The sequence below is a fragment of the Crocuta crocuta genome, unplaced genomic scaffold (genome assembly GCF_008692635.1).
Source record: "Crocuta crocuta isolate KB4526 unplaced genomic scaffold, BGI_CrCroc_1.0 scaffold1758, whole genome shotgun sequence".
NCBI classification, from domain to species: domain Eukaryota; kingdom Metazoa; phylum Chordata; class Mammalia; order Carnivora; family Hyaenidae; genus Crocuta; species Crocuta crocuta.
The window spans coordinates 173,579-193,618 of record NW_027531929.1 but is presented as its reverse complement, the minus strand read 5'-3'; the positions used below and the strand labels follow the sequence as shown (position 1 = coordinate 193,618).

The 20,040-nt window shown below is 43.4% G+C and overlaps 1 long non-coding RNA gene across 1 annotated transcript; it reads right to left on the bottom strand.

Moving 5' to 3' along the window:
- Positions 1-15,050: 15,050 nt before the first annotated feature.
- On the bottom strand, positions 15,051-19,904 carry LOC144240646 (uncharacterized). Its single transcript, XR_013337784.1, has 3 exons — positions 19,766-19,904; positions 19,567-19,658; positions 15,051-15,292 (listed from the first exon to the last, which is right to left on the bottom strand). It is a non-coding gene; the product is annotated as an uncharacterized LOC144240646 (long non-coding RNA).
- Between the last annotated feature and the right edge of the window lie 136 nt (positions 19,905-20,040).

Here is a 20,040-nt window from a genome sequence, read left to right as displayed (position 1 = left end):
CTCTCTCTCTCTGTCTCTCAGAAATAAATAAAAACATTTAACAAAATGTAATAAAAAAAAAGAATGTTCACAACGGCCCAAAAATGGGAAACTACCTAAGTGCCCATCAACAGTAGGATGGATAGATTTAGAATTATACATTCATAAGATGAAATAGTATCTGACAATGAGGAAGGACAATTTATAATTGATGCATTAACGTGGATGTATCTCACAAGTATACGGACAAGGGAACAAGATTCAATGCAAAGGAATCAGGATCAAGAGCGCTGGTGAGGAGAGATCTGGCAGACTTAGCTTTTTGCTTCAATTCACTTTATTGTCAGTTCTGGTTACTGGCTTGAGGATTTGTATGGGAGACATCAAAACTGTCCGTTTCTAGACTTCATGGGCTAGCAGATAGGCAAACAAAATTTCATAAGTAAAACATGCAACGGCATAAAGATATAAAGTATTTTGTATTTATATATAACAACCTATGCAAGACACACACACATTTTGCTTTTGTGGAAAATTACTGTCCTTTCTTTCTCCCCTCCTAAACCCACCCCCAAGGCATCACTTTGTTCTGTGTTGCTCTAATTTAACAAGAATCACCTATGGGGTGCCTGGGTCTCGCAGTCGGTTAAACAACTGACTCTTGGGTTTGGCTCAGCTCATGATCTCATGATTCTTGGAATTGAGCCCTGTGTTGGGCTCTGTGCTGACAGCATGGAGCCTGCTTTGGATTCTCTCTCTCTCTCTCTCTCTCTCTCTCTCAGCTACTCACTCTCTCTCACCTTCTCTCTCTCTCTCAAAATAAATAAACTTTTGAAAAAAAAATCACCTATGATCTTAACTTGTATGTGGAATTTAAAAATCCCTGAACTCATAGATTCAGATAATAGACTGGTGGTTGTCAGAGGCAGGGGGCGGGAGGGTGAGTGAAATGGGTGAAGGGGTTCAAAAGGTACAAAATTCCAGTTATGAAATAAATAAGTCATGGTGATATAATGTACAGCATGGTGACTATAGTGAATATTGTGCATTTGAAAGTTGATAAGATAGTAGATCTTAAAGGTTCTCATCCTAGGGGAAACAATTAACTATGTGGTGGTGGATGTTAACTAAATGCATTGTGGTAATCATTTTGCAGTATATGCATCTATCTAATTATTCTGTTGTACACCCAACACTAATACAATGCTATATGTCCCTTATATCTCAGTAAAAAATCTTAATGTTTATTGGCAAATAAAGACTATAAATAAGAATTTTCTGGAGAATGCAGTGCTGTTATTATTTCAATGATCTCAGCCTCTTTTTTTCTAGGCAGAAACAGGAAGTCATCTTGCAATGGTGATTCACTAGTCTCCATTGTTCTGTGAAGGGTTTCTTGAGGGGCTTCATTTGCCACAGAACCGAAAGGTCAGTGGTGAAGGCAAAAGTCACGGTAAGATCTCCCTCTCCCGCTTTCTGGCTTAATAGCTGTTTCTTCCACTGATGTATGCAGTGTTTTGGGAAAGAAGTATACATCTGGGGAAAGGGATCAACACTCTAACCGGAACTGCTGAAATGGGAGTTTAGGGTAATCTGCCCAAACCCACTGGCAGGCAAGGAACCAACTGCTGCTAAGAGAAACTAACCTGAAGGGCAGGATTTTTCTCAGCTGGTGACTCAGTCTCGATAAACAGAGGCTCGGTGTCTGAGCATGGAAGTGGATACTTTCTACCTCAGTGTATGGTTGAGAGGCAAAGCTCTCCAGACAGTGCCTCTCCAGTTTTAGGGTATGAGCCTGTGTGTGACCCCGGAGAGCCATGAGTGTGGAAAAAGCAAAGTGTGGAGCATTTCCATACGCTGCCCTGTGCCTCTGGGCCAGTAATCCTTTGGGCTCCATAGTACTGGGAGGACAGAAGCCATGTCTAGTGTGTTCCCAGCTAAGTTCTTGGCGCGTAGCCCAGCGTCTGGTACACAGATGGTGCTCCGTGAATATTTGAGCACAAAGTTGAGCATAATAAAGGATACAGGATCCGGAATACAGTAATAATACCTTATGGTAGCAAGCCCAGCAGCTAGGCTGGGAGACTCCAATCTCTCTTTACCTGGTGTTTGGAAAGGAGAAGTGTTCTCCTTTGCACTGAATTCTTAGACTATTCAGGTGGAAGAGATAGAGAGGCCTTGAGAAGGAAATACTCTAAATGTGAATAAAGGTAAATCGATTTGCAATCAGTTGATTGCAAAAATAAAGAAATCTAACTGTATTTGCATCCCACACGGGTGGAACAAGTCTTACTGGTTCCATAAGGTATTGTTTCAGATATTTGAATCCTGTAGATCACAGGTGACAATTCCCGGAGAGGATGTGCCCGAACAAGGCTTATTTCAACTGGGCTTGCCCTTACCACAATCACATTAATTTTTTTACGTTAGAAATAGCGCCTCATTCCACAATGGGCTCAAGTTACTTTTCAAGGGTAAAAGGAACAACCCAGCATTTTTAGTTCCCCAAACCGAATCCCCAAATCAGGCCAACTTTCCCCTATTTCAGGCTGAGAAATCAGAGGCAGTGAAGACAACAGCAAAAATACTATCTGGCACTAATATGCTCCCAGTAATCATTGTGTAAATAATTCCAATAAAATTTTAACTTTAATAGCCTTGCATGAGCTTTTATGGAGTTCAAAACTGCTATTTAAAACCCACACATGCAACTTAGAAACTTTATGTGAATCTGTTTTTTATAAGCTAAACGTTCCTGAAATACTCTGAAATACTTAGAAACTATGTTTATTACTGTAAGTTAAATTAAACTTTAAATGAGGTAAGGGAGTCTCTTAAAGAAATGTTTCCAAATATATCATTTTGTTAAAATGAGTAGTATTTTTTTTTTAAGACCTAATGTTGATACTTGATTTTTCGTTTGTGCAGCATTATGTGGTGGGAGAAAAGGATTGGATTGTTTTGATCAGACCTCGCTTGCAATCCTCGTAGAGAACGTGGGATTGTTTATCTGTAAATGGCGATAAGAAAACCTAGCTCAAAAGATTGTTGTGCAGTAGAGAAGTAGATGCAACCCCTGAAGAATAGCCTGTCTCTGAGAAGAACGGTGATGTGCTGTGAGAACAATTTGACCGACTCTTGCTGGCTTAGAGGCTGGAAGGGAGAGGGGTGTGAGCCCACGGATGCCGGCAGCGGCTAGCAGCTGGGAAAGGCAAGGACACGGGTCCTCCCCTAGGGTCTCCGGAGGGAATGGAGCCCCCCAGATACCTTGATTTTAGCCCAGTGAGACTCATTTCAGATCTCCTGTCCTCTAGAACTTTAAAGTAATAAGTTTGTGTTTTAAGTCATTAAAAAAATCATGATGAAGATTCACTGTAAAACACAGTGCTTGATATCCAAGAAGCGTCCAGTAATTGTTAGTTCTGTCCTGAGGAAAACTGTATTCTGTTTGTTTAGCGTGAGAAAAACTTCTGAGATGAAGGTGTTCTCCCCAGCTTGACTCCCTCTGATTCCTAACACTTGAACACCATGAGACATTACCACCTGGCCTCAGTTCTGCTGTGCAGAGCTGGGAAGCGTCTACCTCGTGCCTCAGAGAGAACAGCTGAAGGGAGAGCTGTGTCCTCACAAAGGCTGAGTGGTGACACTGGGGGCCGTCACCAATAGAACAGAGGACGTCTGTGCCCCTCAGGGCAGCACCTTCATGTAGGTCATTGGTAGTGGAGGCAGCAAAGGGCAGCAGGAATAAGGCCAGAGCAAAAGTACACAAATTGCCTGTTCCTGAGCGCAGTTGGGGTCACACCCTTGGACCCTGGGGGGTCACACTGAAGAAAAACAACGTCTGATCATGAGGTTGGTGGATTACACGGTATCTCAATCGAGCCTCAAGATAATGTGTCCCTAACTTTTAGTCACATGTGCTATTTGTTCCCCAGCAGGAAAATAGCTTCTGTTTCATTGATTTGCATTGGGCAGGGAAGAAGTTTGAGAATATATCACAGTCTACCCTCTCCCTGCCCTTTCTTTACCAAGAAGACCTGGATGGGGAGAGTTAGAGAGGAAGAGAACACAAAGAGTAAAGTACAGCAACAGCTCTTTGTGATAAGGGAGCTTGTAACATTTTTGTTGTTTATTTTCCCCTCTGCTTCCATGTGTCACCAAGCCTGCTTCCCCAGAGCCATAGCTGAAGATCAGTGGCAAATAACTGTTTGGGGCTCTCCAGGGTTATCAGGAGTGGCGTCCAACCACTGAAATTGAAGCGTAGGCTGATCATCCGTGGTATACTGAATTACTGGCCCCAATTCTTTGTCCTTCCCTGTATCCACACATGACTTTGTAGTTCTGGCCGCAAAAGCAGAGTGTATGTCCCCTCCCTTTGACTTTGGACTTGACCCCATGATTTACTTTGGCAAGTTAGCAGATGTGAGGCAAATAGGAGCTTAAAAAGTGCTTCTGTCATGAGGCTGAGCCTCCTGCACTGTCACTGGAGAAGAATCCTCCCCTCTGTGCAGCTGCTCCCTCAAGTCTGGGTCCCAGAATGAAAACACACAGAGAAGAGATCTGAGCTGACCAGACCCACAACTTGAATGGAAGCTCTCTGCTGAACCTCACCTGAATCACCTGGCTAACCTGTGGACATGTGAACAAATAAGTGATTGTTGTTTTAAATCACCGAGTCTTGGGATGATTTGTTATACAGTGGTAACTGACTAATACTCCACATTTCTGGTGGAAGAGAGGTAGAGAGAAAAGAATACTTCTTCATGTGGATTCATCTACCACAGGGGAAATGCTGCTACATCAAGGGCTGAAGGAGAAGAAAATAAGTAATTGGGCCCTGGTGACAAGGAGGCTACACGGAAAACAAGATGGGGCATCTGGGTGGCTCAGTTGGTTAAGCATTGACTTCGACTCAGGTCATAATCTTACGGTTTGTGAGTTAGAGCCCCACGTTGCTCTCTGTGCTGACAGCTCAGAGCCTGGAGCCTGCTTCGGATTCTGTGTCTCCCTCTTTCTCTGACCCTCCCCCACTCATGCTCGCTCTCCCTCTCCCTCTCTCTCTCTCTCAAAGATAAATAAACATTAAAAAGATTTTTTTAAAGAAAAACAAGATAAATCTGGAGGATGAAAGAAAATAAAAGAAGAGGAATGTCACCCCTAAGATTGGGTTGTGCAAAGTGACTTCCTTTCAAAGAGTATAGTATGGGGAGGGAGAAAAGAGTAACTTGGAAGTGGAGAACTCTGACAAACATGACCTCAGCCAGGTGGCCAATCAACATTACCACTGGTAAGTCAGGCTGATCGCGCATACCCTGGGTATGATATGATGATAGTGGCATCTTTACCTCTGGTCTTTTTCCAAAAACCCACAACGCCAGTCTAACCATGGCAAAAACACCAAACTCCAACTGAGGGACATTCTATAAAATAGCTGACCAGCATTTCTCAAAACTGTCAGGGTCATCGAAAATAGGGAAAGTCTGAGAGGAGGAGAATTGGATGAAGATGGTCCAAAGATACAAACTTCCAGTCATGAGCTAAAGAAGTACTGAGGCTGGAAAGCATAGCATGGTGATTCTAGTTAACACGGCTCTGTGGTTTGAAAGTTGCTGAGAGAAGGGCACCTGGGTGGCTCAGTAGGGTAAGCGTCCAACTTCGGCTCATGTCATGATCTCACAGTTCATGAGTGTGAGCTCCATGTCAGGCTCTCTGCTATCAGCACGGAGCCTGCTTCAGATCCTCTGTCTCCCTCTCTCTCTGCCCCTCCCCTGCTTGCATGCACACACATGCTCTCTCTTTCCTTCAAAAATAAAATGATACATTAAAGGAGCACCTGGGTGGCTCAGTCAGTCAAGCAGCTGACTCTGGGTTTCAGCTCAGGTCATGATCTCACCATTCAAGGGATCGAGCCTGCACTGGTGGCATGGAGCCTGCTTAGGATTCTGTCTCTCCTTCTCTCTCTGCCCCTCCCCCTGCACTCTCTGTCTCAAAATAAATAAATACGCATTAAAAATAAACATTTAAAAAAGTTCCTGAGAGTAGAACCTGAAGGTTCTCATCAAAAGGAAAAAAAACTATTTTTCTCTTCCTTCCTTCCTTCCTTCCTTCCTTCCTTCCTTCTTTTGGGATCTATATGATATATGATATAATAATATTAACTGAACTTATTGTGATCATTTCATAATATATGTAAGTCAAGTGAACATTATGTTGAATACCTTAAACTTATACAGTGCTATATGTCAATTATATCTCAAACTGGAAAAAATATTTAAAAGCAAAGCAAAACAATACAGGGAAAGTCTGAGAAACTGTTACAGCTTAAGACAACATAATAATGTAATGTGGTTTCATGGATGGGAAGCTGAACAGAAAAAGAACATTAGGTAAAAGCTGAGGAAATCTAAATTAGTTCATAATAATGTATCAATATGGATGTATTACTCATGACAAATGTACATTTGTAGGACATCAGCAGTAGGGGAATCTGGGTGTGGGGTATAGGAGAACTCTGTACAATATTTGCATTTTTCTGTAAAGCTAAAACTCATCTATATTAAAAGGATTTTTTTTAACAATCAGAAAAGTAGATTTTCTTAACCAAATTCTCACTTTCCCCCTCAAAGACTTTTTTCGCTTCGATTTCACTCATTGACATCTCTTTCTTCTCTTTCCTCAAGGCTTGGAGATTCTAGCTCACTCACCTCTCTTTGAGAGTGTGTTCAATTTCTCTTCTTGCTCTTCATTTGCTCCCATGTCACTTGCTGTTATCCTAGTACATCTGGCCAGTTTTCCAGCTCCTTGATTTGTGGGTGTTGGTAGCATGCTGCCCTGGGCAGGGCAAGACAGAGCAGGTCGGGACGGCCAACCTACTATCAATCATCTCAGCAACTCCAACTTTGTCACCTGTCACATGTCTCCTTTGAGCAGTTTATTTCTTTGAGGAACTGACACCCTAGCATTCTCATTTTAGGCACTAAAAAACCTTAGAAACTAAGAACACCATGGCAGGAGCTCTGAAAATCATTTGGCCTAAACTCTCATTTTAAAGACAAGGGCCAGGGCGCCTGGGTGGCTCAGTCGGTTGAGCGTCCGACTCCGGCTCAGGTCATGATCTCACTGTTCGTGGGTTCGAGCCCCGCGTCGGGCTCTGTGCTGACAGCCAGCTCAGAGCCTGGAGCCTGTTTCAGAGTCTGTGACTCCCTCTCTCTCTGACCCTCCCCTGCTCACGCTGTCTCTCTCTGTCTCTCAGAAATAAATAAAACATTAAAAAAATATAAAAAAGTAAAGACGAGGGCCAGAAAAAATAAAGTGAACAGGGTTAAGTTCAAAACCAGGTTTCCTAATTCAGAGATTACCATGTGCAGTTAGTTACACAACATTTTTAGAGAAATAATGACCCAGACCAACTAGACTTATATCAGAAACGAAGGATCTACTTTGGGCAAAGCATTGTACTCGATGCTCGAAGCCATAGAAACATAAGCCAGAACTGTCTCTGCCCCAGGGAGCTTCCAATCTAGGGATGGGTGGGAAATAACACCAATAATGGAATAAATATAATATAAACAAGTACTTTCCCTGGCTTGGTGTTTATCATTTCAGAATAGTAAGGTCAGAGCCCTACTTTACCCCGAATGTGGGACACAGCATAAGAGACCTGGAGGAAGGCATGTCCCACCATGAGGTGGGAACAACTGAGGAACCGAGAGTCTTCTCGGAGGACAGGAGGCTTAAGTGGAACAAACTAAGTACAGCCAGTTAAATGTGTGAGCAGTGAGTTACGCAACAAGATGAGGGTGAGGCTGGGAGGTTCAGGAAACTACAAACGAGGGGCTCATTTGTCTGGAATATTCTCTTATGCTGAGCATCAACAGGGTACTTAAGGAAATAAAATTGGCACAATAGGAACAAAATTCCCAAGTGAGTGCTGGAATAAGTTGCAGGTTTTCAAAGGAAATGCCCAAACACTAGTTTCATAATTCTAAAAGTACCCGCCCCATAATAAGGGTGTCACCAGTCACCTGTGACAGTTTAGCCGGGTCACAGACCCCAGCCACTCAATCAAACATGAATCTACGTGTTGTAGCGAAGGTATTTTGTAGGTGTAATGAAAATCCAAAGTCAGTTGATTTTAGTGTCATTCTCTAGATAATCTGGGTGGGCCTGGTTCAGTCAACTGAAGTTGAAAAGCCTTAAAAGCAGAGCTGAGGTTTCCCTGAAGAAAAAGAAGCTTCACCTGTGGGACGCAGTTTTGGCTCCTGCCAGAGAGTTCCAGCCTGCCCCTCCTGACGGCCTGCCCTACGGATTTGCCTCCACGATCACGTAAGTCAATGCTTTATAATAGATTTCTTAACATATGTCTCCTATTGGTTGTTTCTCTGGTTGAACCCTGACTGACAGAACGAGTTGAAGGAGGAATGCCCGAGAGACAATTTACTAAAGAGAATGTCCTTGGGCAGAGGTGTTGGCCTCTGTTCCCTGAAGTGGGGGGGGGGGGGCGGCATGGACAGATTGCAGCCGCCGAGGCTGAGTGGTGGGCTTGCTCCTTTAGCAGAGGAGCCCCGAAGCCAGGACAGAGGCTTCCAGGTAAAGATGTGAATGAAACACACACTGACATGTGCTTCCTAGTGAAAGAATGATCATACGTGAATTTTCTAAATCGGGCGGTGCCTGGGTGGCTCAGTCGGTTAAGCTTCCAACTCTTGGTTTCAGCTCAGGTCATGATCTCGTGGTTTCATGAGTTCGAGCCCCTGAATCAAGCTCTGTGCTGAAACCATGGAGCCTGCTTGGGATTCTCTCTCTCTCTTTCTCTCTCTCTCTCTCTCTCTCTTTCCCCCTCCCCCACTCACGCTGTCTCTTTCTCTCTCAAAAATAAACTTTAAAAAAATAAATAGATGAAAAATAAAAAGACAGAAATCCCTAAAGATAGGAAGCTTAGAAAAAGGGACAACAGGAAGAACATCTTGTCAGCAAGGGGATAAATGTGGTAAAGTCCTAGCGGAGCCTGTGGTGGACAAGGCCAGGTCTTTCTCTGAAGGGCCGGCCTGATACTGCAAGTTACTGCATGGTGGAGAACAGGGGGGCACCCCGTTTCTGCAGGCTGCCTGCTCTCAGCAGGAAGGGAGAATCTATCCCTGGCGTCTTCTTCCAGAGCGTCTAGTTAAGTAAGTTCCCCCTTCCTGCCAGGGGAAGGGAGGGTAAGCAGAAGGAGAGGCCAGCAGAATTATACAGTCATGTCCTCCACATGCCATCCCCTGCCCACCCAACAAGGTCTATGCCATTTTTTAAAAGTGTTTATTTTTGAGAGAGAGAGAGAGAGAGAGTCCAAAGTGGGCTCTGCACTGACAGCAGATAGCCCCACATGGGGCTCGAACTGACAAACCATGAGATCATGACCTGAGCCAAAGTCAAGAGTAGGATGCTTAACCGACTGAGCCACCCAGGTGCCCCAAGATCTATGCCACTTTTATGTTTTTTCTGGGTTTCACAAGGACTGACTTTTAAAAAAGACACCGGCACAGTTGGATTATAACACATATCAGTTAAAACTCCACAGGGGCACCTGGGTGGCTCAGTCGGTAGAGGGTCCGACATTGGCTCAGGTCATGATCTCCCGGTCTGTGAGTTTGAGCCCTGCATCAGGCTCTGTGCTGACAGCTCAGAGCCTGGAGTCTGCTTCAAATTCTGTCTCTCTCTCTCTCTGCCCCTACCCCACTCACATTCTGTCTCTCAAAAAAAATAATAAACTTGAAAAATAAATAAATAAAAATAAAATCCCACATTCATAATCTCCCAATAACAAAAAAGAGAATGAAATAACTTCAGGGGATTTTTTAAAACATAAAATTAAGTACAATAAATTCAGCAAAGTACAACCATAGAAAGTTAGCCATTGTATTGGGCACCAATTCTGGCTGGTTTCAATAGAAAAGGGATTCATTGCAATGATGTTAGGCATTTTGGAGAGTTTTGGGGAAGGCTTAAAAAGCAGCATTGGAAAATGGGCAGGAACGAAAGAAGGCTAGCCAGCCAGGAAGGGCCTGCCTCCCCGGCTGAACTCTGTATGTGGGCTGTCGCTTGCATCACTGATCTTGAACACACTTTTGGCCTTTGGTCACCATTGTCCTCCACCCCCGCCCCTCCCCTAAATGAAAGTGGATGGTGCAGCCACTGCCAGAAAGAATTCTCCACTTGCTTTGCTTCTTTGCAACACTAACTTCACGTTCAAAGACGCAGGTGGATGCCTCTGACACGCTAAATTCAGGTCACATGCCCTCTCCCTTGTTAGGTGCTGTGAGAAAGTAAATATCTGCTGTTCTCACCTGATTGTGGGAGGAAGACCATTCATAGGGAGTTTCCTAAATATGGGAAACAGGTCCACGGGCTCAGAAATGAAGATAAAAAATGACAAATGTGCACTATAACAATTTTTGGCAGTGGTGCAAATAACCAAATGTTTTTGTGTATTAAGACAAATCATACCTGGGGCGCCTGGGTGACTCAGTTGGTTAAGCTTCCGACTTCAGCTCAGGTCATGATCTCGCAGTTTGTGAGTTCAAGCCCCGCGTCAGGCTGTGTGCTGACAGCTCAGAGCCTGGAGCCTGCGTCACATTCTGTGTCTCCCTCTCTCTCTGCCCATCCCCCACTCATGTTCTATCTCTCTTGTGCTCTCTCTCTCTCAAAAATAAATAAAGCATTAAAGAAATAAACTCTTGGGGCACCTGGGTGGCTCAGTCAGTTAAGCGGCCGACTTCAGCTCAGGTCATGATCTCGCAGTTTGTGAGTTCAAGCCCCGCGTCAGGCTGTGTGCTGACAGCTCAGAGCCTGGAGCCTGCGTCACATTCTGTGTCTCCCTCTCTCTCTGCCCATCCCCCACTCATGTTCTATCTCTCTTGTGCTCTCTCTCTCTCAAAAATAAATAAACATTAAAAAAAAAACCTCTATCATTAAAAAAAAAAGACAAATCATACTTAACTCCACCATTTTGTAGTCTTATAGTGGTTTTATTATCACCAGACAGATCAAATACAAAGTTCAACTTATCAAGTATTAAAGTCCACAAAACAAAAAGTTAGCACAACAATAAATCTTGGTTCCAAGGAGGAGAATCAAGTAAGAAAATACCTAAGACAAGAAATATTGAAGTTCTCACGTTCACTATATCACACGTGTTCACTACTTTTTAAACTCGAAGCATTCAGTATGTGGGTACAGTGATTTAACATTGTCTTCTCAGTTCAGAAATGGAGCCTCAAGCCAATATTTTAAAATGGCAACCAAACTTGTTTTACTTCTTCCTGTCTTTTTCTTAAGTATTCAGCATCAGTAACGATGTTAATAAGTGTTCTGGGCAGATTGCCTCTTAATTATTCTTTAACACTTGCTACAATTCAGGACTCTCATCTTGAGAGTAAGGTTATGCTGGAATATAAACAGTTACTATTTTAAAACAACTTTTGCATGATGGCATTTCCTCTGCTTGGATGCAAGTCGTGAGATGGAGCTCGCTGCTCCTTTTCCCACATCAACTCATCATTCCAAGGCCGGACATACCTGCCTGCATCAAAGAGAGTTTCAAAAATATATTTTTAAATATATTTGTGAATTGGCATTCCTTATTCTTGATTACATATTTTATTTGCCTGCACTTTTTTTTCCAGGCAACCATATTGGAAACTGGCATTCTGAATATGTCATAGTAAGCATCATAAACTTGGTTGATGTGAGTGTACTTCTGGTTAAAGTTATGATTCCCACACTGCTACTGTTCTCTTTACCTAAAATATTACGATCATTCCCCCTGTCTCCCCCCTCACCCCGCCCCATCTCCAAGTCTGGCTAATGCCTATTAGTTCTTTAAATTCAGCTCAGTCACGCTTGTCTTTTTGTCCGTTCATCAGACACGGGTAATTTATTTCTATCTCAGAACCTTTGTACTTGCTGTTCTTCTTGCAACATCCAGAGCTTCCTAGGACTGGCTCCTTCTAATCATTCATTTCTCAGCTCAACTTTCACAAGAAATGACTGTTTTCCTAACCCTTCATGTGTCACCATCCACCTCTCAGCCAATCATGTTCTATCTTACTCTCCTGCTTTGTTTTCTTAGTATTCTCTCTGGAAACATTTCAGCTTATTTATTAACTTATTTATAGATTTGCTTACATATTTCACTGGCTCCTCTCCATGTTTAACACTGTGATTTATAATTAGAAATGTATTTTTGGTCAGTGTCCCATTTCTGGCATGGAGCTGCTAAAACCCTTGGCACATCCTAAGTGGTCAGAGCAATAAAGATGTCACTATTCATAACAAACCCCTTTCAAGCCCACCTGAGTTTATGTTCATGAGGTGACTTTTGGAAAGCACCTAAAGATGCTGGCTGGTTCGCAGGGAACCAACCCTGTGTTTAGAGTATTGGAACTCTCAGTCCCTCTACCCGTCCCCCCCATTCCCCACCCCTCGGGAGGGGAGAGAGGCTGGAGATTGAATTCAATCAACCATGCCTAAGAAATGAAGCCTCCACAAAACCCCAAAAGAACAGAGTTTGAAGGGCTTCTGGGTTGGTGAACGAGAACCTACCCAATGCTGGGAAGACGACACACTCCAAATTCCATGGGGACAGAAGCTCTTGTACTTGACACATTTCTGGATCTTTCCCTATGTTATCTTCATCTGGCTATTCGTTTACATCCTTAAAATCCTTTGTAATAAGCCAGTAATTACTCTTGTCTAGTAAGTAAACTGGTTTCCTCAGTGCTATGAGTTGCTCTAGAAAATTAATTAAACCTAAGAGGGGAGGGTACCATGGGAATCTTTGATTTATAAGTGGTGGGAGAGAAGCACAGGTAGTAACCAGGACTTGTGACTGTGTCTGAAGTGGTTTGAGAGGGAGGCAGTCTTGTGAGACTGGGCCTTTAAACTGTAAGATTGGATGCTTTCTCCAGGTAGATAGCGTCAGAATCGAGTTACATTGCAGGACATCCAGCTGGTGTCGAAGAACTGCTTAATGTGTGGGAACCCACATGTCTGGTGTCAGAAGTGAAGTCGTGATAGAGAGAATGGAGGAAGCATATAGCAGTGTGTTTTTCCTTAGACCACCCTGCTAGAAAGAAAGCTCTGTGGGCACAAGGATGTTGCTTGTTTTGTTTCAAACTGTTAGCCTGTGGGACGGGACTCTTGAGCAAAGAAGGTGCCTTTCTGAGAAAAATGCCAACACCAAGGAAATCAGTCTCCATGGGCGGAGAGTGCTATAGTAGTAAAGACATCGACTGACCTCTTGAATCCAATTATCCTTGAAATAAAACCAACCTCCTGGATTTTTCATTATACAAACACATCGATTAAGCTAGTTTATGTTCGTTTCTGTTCTTTGCAACCCAAAGAGTATTGACTAATACACCAGTGAATGGAATCTCCAAATTAAATCAACCGGCAACCAATTTGGGTTTGAAGGGAATATTTTGCCATAAAATCCCATGTCTGGCAGGAAGAGTCCTGGGATTACTCAGCCTCCATGCAGCCCCCAGACACCTCCACCCACACATCGGATGGTGGCTGCTCAAGTATAACAGCTCCCAGCTGGGGACCCCTCCATCGGGCAGATCCAAGTCCTGCCTACCCTTTAGTCTTTTGCCCCATATTCCTTTTATTTTATTTTATTTTTTAAATATTTTTATTCATTTCTAGGANTCCCCCCACCCCATGCATTCTGTCAAAAATGAATAAACATTTTTAAAAATTTAGAGAAGGCTGAAGATAATAATAATAATGGTATTCCCCCATAATGATTGATTTAGGAATGGGCACGTGATGCCATTCTGCCCAATGAAATATGAGAGGATCCAGAGAGGCTTTTAGAAAAGTGGTCTTTGCTCTTCCAAGGGGATTTAGGGAAGGAAGCCCTTTCCCCTCTTCTACCCTTTGAGTATTGTTAGGCGAAGACATAAATCTTAGACCCGTTGCAACCATCTTGTGATGTGACTAAATAAGCCTGAAGACAAAAGCCAAACAAAGCCACGGGGGTAGTGGAGCAGAACCGTGGCAAGATCTTCCTGCAGCAACCACACAGCCCTCACCCCTTGTGTACGAGGAGAGCCTTCACATGCAGCCGTGGGAAGCTCTGAGGTTCTCTTTCATACTCTCTTAGTGTCGTGGCATCATACGACAGGGTTTCCTGTCTCCTTCGCAGGCAATTCCTCAAGCGACTATTCCAACACATTTTCTTTAAAAAAATCTACAGACCAAAGCAGGCACTAATCTTTACATTTAATGTTCTCCCTCCCTTCCCCTGGGGGATATATGTAAATTTTTTCCAAGAATTCTTCCTCCACCCCCCAAAGTGCTCCTAAGGCAGCAGTGGGACAGGACTTTAGGCTGTGCAGCTCAGCAATCGGGTGGTCAGTCGAGGAGGGAAATGTCAGTCTTCTCTTCCTGTCAATAACCCCAAAGTTTGATTTAACCTGGGAGCAATGGAGAAATAACCACCCTTCCTCCAGAGGGCAAGAAGTGGCCCTCTCCCTAGAATCCCAAACTTCTCTCTGGGCTGACGTCTCTTGACCTCCCTCTCTTCCTACCCTCACCACTCAATTTTCTTTTATGTTGTGGAGGTAGGGCAGGTGGTGGTTGATTGTAGAAAGGTTTTCCTTTCACCAATTCAAAATTCCTTTGTAGGAATGAAACTGGCTCCAGTATTGCTCTTTACAGAGTGTAAGGTATTTAGTGCCTCTTTACTTCTCAGCTTTGGGCCTCAGGGCTCAGTGCCTGCCTGGGCGCTCCAAATCTAAGGTGACTCACTAGGAACCACACCGCATTACTCAGGCTGTTTTGTGGGCTGGACACTATCTTAACATATTCCTTGCATACGCTACTGTGAGGGAGACTGACACCAGTATGTGTTTTCAGGGGGTGCTGTCTTCTGTGAGGTACCCCCAAGGACCGGGAAACTGTCATCTGCTGAAGAATAACCTTTAACAAGTTGACACATACTGAAGCAGAGATAGAAAAAGTCACTTTGAAGAAATCAAATATTACTCAGGCAGTAAGACTAGACTTTAACCTGACTGTACTGACTTGTTTAGAGAACAGAATGGGAAGTAGAGATGGTCAGTCACGGATTCATAAAAAAGAAGTCATAGATACAAATGCAAACCATGTCTAATTAAGAATGAGTCACAGAAGAAGCGATTAGGAGTGGATTATGTATCAAGTATTCTTGAGCCATTGGCAAAGCCAATCTTAAAGTGGCCGTGGGTAAAGTTCATTGGTAGTTTCATGGCCTTGGCTTATCTTCACTCCTCCTGGGAAGACCAGCCTATTGAAAAACAGATACATGATGTTACCTTAACCTGAGGAGAAGAAGAGCTTGAAAGAGCTGTGTTTCTAATTTTCTTCCCAATTCCATGTTTGCCAATTAGTGTTCTGAGGATGACATGACTTTCTGTGTTGGTTAACCTAGAGGGTGAGTCATGTAGACTTTGAGGGTTGTGGTCTGTTTTGTACTATCAGTAGTAAACCGGCATTCTGATTTTATGCATCATAAACTTGTTATGCAGTGCACCCCTCACAGATGGACTTGCTCTTACTAAGCTGGTAGAAGTCTGCTGAGCCCATAAACCAGGCACCAACTGTTATATGGTAAGAGTCCCCAGGGTACTAAGTGCTGTCCTCTGAGGCCACTTGGGAGAAGTTACCTACCTTCCCTTACCTGACATCTACCACCCCACCCCAGTCCACCCTCTTTGAACACAACTGTGTTTCTGTGTATAGAATAGTAGAAGGAACATGGGTTTTGACATCACAAGATCTAGATTTGAATTCTATTTTTGCTACTTTTTAATTGAGTAAGTTGAAACAAGTTACCTAACTTCTCTGCACCTCGGTTTCCTCATTTGTAAATTGGGTTTTACACAGTGGTAAATTGGAGAGATTGTGTATACAATATACATATTATAATCTCAGAAAAACACTATATACTCAGTAAACTCTTACTACAAATGTTGACAAGTGAGAAGTAGATTAACCTCAAGATCACACTGTGGGAAGAACATTCCATTGAACTCACTCCTTTTCTTCCCAACTGAATGGAAAAAATACCATACTCTGCTCTGTTAACACCCATTTTAAATGAAAAACCCAGCACAAGGGAGATTTTACTGGAACTCACCACCACTTGAACTTACGCTATCATTCTTGACTGAAGTTGCAGTTCCCACATTATACAGTTGATGGATCTCTTTCCCTGAAATGACGCACCCTCCCTTGTTCATGGCCTAGGTCCACGACCCAGATATCTCCTGTCACTCCTTCCAAACTCAGCTCAGACACATGGGCCTTTTGTTTTCTATTCTTCACCAGGCAAGCCTTTGCCCCTGCTGGCCCCTCCACTTGGCATCCCTCTGACCCCAGAGCTTCATAGACTGGGTCCTTCTCAACCTTCACATGGCATTATTTCAGAGAGGTTTTTCCTATCCACCTCACGGACCTGTCCACCCCACAGGCATTTTCTGTCTCATTGCTACACCGCATTCTATTCTTCACAGTATTCTCACTGCCTGAAGAGACATCAACTTATTGTTTTTCCTACATAATGTTCAGTTTTCCTTCACTGAAGGAAACACAATCAGAAATTGTGTCTGTCTTCCTTGCCACAATGAATCCCTGAGCCTAGAACAGTGCCTGGCACACTGTAGTGCTCCATAAAGACCTCTGAACATGATAAATGAACAAATATCACTTGCTCTGGAAAACCTTCGTTTGACACCAGGAGGAGTTCGATGCTTCTCCTTTGAACTTCTAGCGTCCTTTGGGCATGCTTCTTTGTATAGCACTTGAACTATGTTGTGATTACTAATTGTGCTACTTAAGAAATATCTGTCATGCATCCTCACACAGTAATAACCCTTTCAGGGATGAAGTGGGAAAGAGGAAGTGCAAGAGATAAATCCGTGAAGAGAAGTCGTGTTGGAAACACTACCGGATTGTTGGGGTAAACGTGCTAAATCAGTAGGGTTTTCAATCAAGTTCCCATTAAGAAATCTTTGAGGAGGGGGTGGATGATGGTTCTGGAGAAAGGAAACTATATCCCTGGGTACCACAGCCTACTTTGGAGTGCAGCAGTGGAGGTGAACTAGTGTCACTGTGCTGTCAGGTAGGGACAGGTCCCGAGTTGTGTGGAAGAACTACAGAAACTCCTCACGTCACACAGAGCACAGGAGAGAGCTGAAACTGGCCACGCTGAGGGGTCATGCTGCAAAAGGGGGTGAGGGAGCCTCAAGTCAAGGTCTGCGGTAGGGCTGCTGAGGGTGGACTGCTGGTAAGGCATCCAGTGAAAGCCATGATGAGCCTTAAGATTTTGCAGAGCCGAGCCCGGGTTCCTGTGAGCACCAGGAGGCCAGCAGGAGGGCCCAGGAGCAGGGCTGAGCACCCTGCCCTCCTCCGATGTACAACAACCCAGTGAGCTCCTCCAGAATCCATCTTGCCCAGTCGAGGGGCCTGTGGAGAAATAGCCCTAATAGGGAATTAAACGTTGAATCTATGGAATATTTAGGCAAAATAAAGCTGTTAAACCTGAAGAGATGGAATTGGCAAATTTGAAAATTCCTCCTAGCCCACCCTCTCCTACTCTTTACCTAGTGAGATGGAAACCCAGCCTTTTGCCATATTTACTTTTCTCCATTTGTTAGACTATGAACTCTTTGAGGAAAGAGTCTTTTGTTGGGTCTTCCTACTGTCTAGCACAAGTGGGAGCCCAGATAAAGTTTTACATTTTCCAGCAGTTACACTAAAACTAAAAAGAAACAGGTGAAATTAATTTTAATAACATATATTACTTAACCCCATAGAATCAAAATATTATTGTAACATGTACCAATATAAAGATAATTAAGGTGCTAGTTCCTATTTTTGTACTGTCTTTAAAATCGGGGTTGTATTTTACACTGATCTCATCTCACTTTGTGCTAGCCACTTTTCAAGTACTCAAGAGCCACATGCAGCTAATGCTTGCTTTATTGGACAGCATAGGCCTGGCACAATCCCTGCTACAAAGCAAGTAAACAAGTGTTTGTCCAATGGATGAATTTATAATACTAAAGGCTATCATTAGATGTTCCTGCCTCTAATAAATATTTGTTCCTTTCAAAGCAGGGCAGAACAATAAACCATATTTTGACTTTGATGTGTAGCATCTATAGTGCATGACCAATATGACTTAGCATTCAACTTAGAAACTATAAGAAAACATAGATCTTACTATGTCTTAAAAATGCACATTCAAGTACGGCATTGACTTGACTATGCTTGTATAAAATTGTAATGCAGAGAAACTTGCAGCCCCTTCCAAAATAAATATATGTCTATTTTGTCCTCAACTGCATGGGCCATAGCTGATATTTGTGTAGCTTCGTATTATCTATTATCTTTCACAGAGTCTCTGAGGCTTGTTCTTAAAGATTCAATTAAGATGCTCTATATCTAATTATTAACCCATTTTATTGCTTATTGCTTAGCTTCCCAGTATCCATAACTGTGCTCACTTTGCTTAATTGAAGATTAACTCGATCAAAAAGACAATCTGTGCCTTGTGGGAATTTCCTATTGTACAAGATGATCATCCTCACAGTTATCTGCTAATCATTTCTTACTGTGAGCTCCTGGAGTTGGAACTATTTACTCTCCTTTCTAAGGATAAAGCTGTATCTTCTTCCTTTGGTTGTCCTTCCTGTCTTTCAATGCATTCTAATATGCCAAGAATGTTTAATTCCCCCCTCAAAAGTGCTGTTGATCACAACCAGGCAATTTTTCTCTCTTTTAACATCTACTTTTTGGGTGTATGAATCAGGCAATACTATGGGGCGATGATAGTCATTGAGTGGCCTGTTTCCCTGAGTAACTTACGCCACCACTTCACAATAGTTCCATTGCCAGTATATTTTGCCACTTTGCTGGTGACAATGTCTCTTACTAGGTTAATATCTATAGCAGATAATAAATCTCATATAAAAGTAGTTGTGCGATGCACAGAATCATCAATGAGCTCTTGTTAGCAGCATTCCTGGGTCTCAGTGAAACAGAGGGGGAGAGATAGGAACGACCCTCAGGGTCCCCCACCAAATCTAAGTTTTATGAATTCTCAATCTAAGGAGGCGATGAGGCAGAGTCTAATTTAAGGCCATAATTGTCCTCCCTTGGATTCTCCCAAATGGTGTTCCCAGTGATTTCCTCTGGCTGCCTCTCTTGCTCCTTATTCTTTTCTAGGGAAGCTAGACAGTTCATACCCCATGGATTCGCTAAACAGGCAATTATGGGGCCCTTCCTTCTTTCAACAACTTTTTATTTGGCACCTACCCTATATCAAGCTCAGAAGATAACAGTGAGGCCAGATTGGAGCCCCTTTCCTCAGAGTGCGCGGGCTACCCAAACCCCTACAATTGGGATCAATTTCCCTGCTCAGGCAAGGCCCCTTACGTCCTCACTGGTTTCTAACCCCAAACCGTCTTGTTTCCAGTTTACTTAGGAAGAATCGTACCAATAGCAGTCTCTTAAAATTAGTCAAGTTAGTTTTGAATAGAGGTATTAAGTACTTACAAATAGGGTGTTTAGAATATTTACACATTTACAAATTCTGAGTGACATCCTGCTTCAACTTGTAAGGTAGGCGCGCTTGGCTTCTCTGGAAACTAGAAAACGTTAAGATTGAATTCAAAGAAGGTATTTCAAAAATCTTACAGAAGCCCAGCTCGGTTGCTAGGCAACCGGACAGAGTCCCAAGTGGGGACCAACTTGCCTCCCACACTTGACCATCTCGCCCCAGCGGTGGGACGCGGAGACCTCATTGGCTCCCGTCTCCTCTCCCTAGACTCCCATTGGTCGGAGAACCTCTCACTCCGTTCCTGTTGGCTCTGGCTGTCTCTCGCCGCTCTGTAATTGGCAGGCCGGCTCTCGGGCCACCCCACGTCACTCTCTCACCCCACTTCCTCGGTCTCCAACTTTGTTCCCGCCCCTTCCCCCGCCCTTCCAGCCACGAGGGAAAACCCTAGCAAGATCCCGCCTCTAGTTTTC